Here is a 2,987-nt window from a genome sequence, read left to right as displayed (position 1 = left end):
GTGACCAGGGACTTCAGAGTTACAGGAAGGCTGAAGAAATCTCATATTGATTTGAGATAGCCAGTTAAAAGTTTGGCCAGAGGTCTCTAGTTCTGCATCATTACTGCACGTGTACCAGGACTACACAAAACAGGACCCTGGGCTAAGCCTTAGTGAGTCTCAGCTCAAATTAAGTCAAGGCCACTAGCAGACTGGTAGTTCCATTCCACTCCCAGGAATGTTTCAGATGGGCTTACAAAGGTAACCTCACATTGAAATCATTACAGTAATCCACTCTGGATGTGACAAAGGCATGGAATATATAAATCTGCCTTTTGACAATGTGCCAGAAAATAGCAACTACTTCAATTCACAACAACAACAAAGAAGATAAAAAATAAATAATCCTGTGGGGACGTGGGGAGGGGAATGCTTTACTCATTCCACTGTAATCTTTTCCCATTCATTATTTAAATACTGTGCTCTTTTTGTTGAAATATTATCTTCTGATGTGCCACCACATTACATTTTGCTTTCACATACCTGTAAAATTACACGTCTTTTGGCAACTGTAAAAACTCCACACACACATCAGGCATTTTTGTGCACATTACTTTTCATTATAAAAGACAGCAGTGTATCTTTACTGTTTACGTAATAAATGGCTTTCCACCTCTTTCTGTCTATGTTTAGCATCTGGCGCCTGATCAAAATCACTTTTGGAATATTCTCTAGAAACACTGACGTTCCATACACACCATGAGTCAAATATACCCAAATGAAAAGACTGGAATTTTAATGAGCGTTAGGGTGCTTTTTGAAAAAGGAGCAGTTCTGTTCATTGTCATATCTTTGCTAAGAAAGGACAAATTCATAAGGTGGAAAGGAAAGGAGTGATGTGATGGTCCATGCTGTTCTATATACCCAATGGATATTACAGCATTTCTATTATTTTTACCAAAAGATTTCATAGTTTTGTAAAACCTTGAATCAAGCAGCAAAAAGTGATCAGTCCTTGGCTTTTCCTCTATCCCCATGCTGATAAAGCAGGATTCCCTGTCATATAGAGGTTTCTAGGAGGCTGTTCAGGAGAATGTGACTTGAAGCCCCTGCAGATTTCCCTATACACAATCCTGAGAGACGGGGAACATTTTGGGTTGGAACGGTGCACATTATTTATTATTTTATTGTATTTCTATACTGCCCAATAGCCAAAGCTCTCTGGGCGGTTCACAAAAATTAAACATATGAACAAGTGCTCACCTTAGCCAAAAGTTAAACAATGAGTGGCTATGAAGTTAAGGAAATAATGAAACAATAAAATTATAGCAAAAGCAATCTTTTATAAACCCCCCAAAAAAGAATAAAATGTGGAACACTTTTTGTAAGCATACACACAAATGTAATAAGCATACAAACAACAGTAATACAATAATAAACCTGCTCCACAATATGTGTGAATGAAGGCCAAATGCATTTCGACTTGCGATCTTCTTCAGTAGCCAGATAACTAAAATAAATAAAGATAACATACACAAGATAATAATAATAATAATAATAATAATAATAATAATAATAATAATAATAATTGTCTCGGAAATAGCCACAGGATTAATAATTTTAGCAGTTTTGGAAGTACATACAATCAAGGGAACATACCATAGCTCGTTAAAGACTGCAGTTCAGGTAAAAAAAATTCAAAAAAGAAAATATATTCAGGCTGACTTAGTTGATCCCAAATTCAGGGAATATATAAAGATGTCACTCCGGCGATTGGTGCCTCCTGGAATGAGATAAGATTGTAACTAATATCTTTTAAAAACAAGAAAGCCCAGAAGGCGTCTCATCATCAAAGACAATGCCAAACTTAAAACTGAAACTCGAACTACTGATATATTACTTACATAAATCACTGACTGCCCCAACTCCTGTGGATTCGTAACAAGCGTTTGAAAGCCAGTTTGGAGTGGGGCTGTTTATAGAGGGATAAAGGGTGAGGATAAAACGTATATAGAGGAGAACTTGTGTGTGTCATCCTAACCTCCTTGGGGGAAGGTCAGGATAAAAAACAACATCTAGTAACTATACACTTCTGCTTGAATTGACTAGCATGTGTCCTTGATGACCTTCATTGATTGATTGATTGATTCTTTCAATTTAAGTGGGGGCTGGTGGCTACTGGCTATGATTTCGGTGGGGCTGGTTATTCACTCTGGCTTTCAGCCAGAAGCAGCCAGAACCTATTTTGGGGATAAGGTTTAGCACCTTGGATAGCTACTTCAGAGTTCCAACTGATTCTAACTGAAACCCAGAATGGATTCACAGCCCCACCAAAATCGGAGCCGCCAGCTTTCACTGGCTTATCGCCCACCCAATAAAAAGAGCTTCCTCAGTGATGTACAAAGTAAACAGAAATTAAAAATAGCAGTTACAATAAAACAAATTAAGAAGCAGCATTTCACAGTCATGCTGTCGGTCTTCTTTGGCTGAGTTGTTTAGTTACAACCCAGGCTCATTTCTATTTTCATTCCCCCTGCATGATCCAGTCTAGCTCCTTCCTAAATCCTCTTTCTTTCAATGAGTTACGTTTTCATCCGGCCTTGACCACCCTTTCTTAAACGGATCTCAAGATGTTCTTACCCAGAACTCAAGCTTTAACCTGTGGCCTTTGCTTTGCTTTTTAGTTTCCCTAGTTTGAAGGACTTAGTCCCTCCTGTGGAACGAGGTTGGCAAGGTTTTAACTTTGGTCCATTCCCTAACTGTATCATAATAATTCAACTTTGACCATGTGGGATTAATAAAGAGTTAACAGTTCCATTCAGGGGGCAACAGAGCCACTTTCAATTCCATTCTTCTAGTTTCAGGTCAACAGCTTTGCTCACGAAAATTACAGTAGACAAGAAAGAGTCTGAGAGAGAAAAGGGTAATTATTGTTGTCCATTCTAACCGCTGAAGAGCTACCTGCCAGTTAGCAATTGATGGATTATAGCATGCGTCTGCATTGCCCC

This window comes from Elgaria multicarinata, chromosome 1, assembly GCF_023053635.1.
Source record: "Elgaria multicarinata webbii isolate HBS135686 ecotype San Diego chromosome 1, rElgMul1.1.pri, whole genome shotgun sequence".
In the NCBI taxonomy this organism is placed as follows: domain Eukaryota; kingdom Metazoa; phylum Chordata; class Lepidosauria; order Squamata; family Anguidae; genus Elgaria; species Elgaria multicarinata.
Note: the sequence above shows the minus strand (reverse complement) of the source record.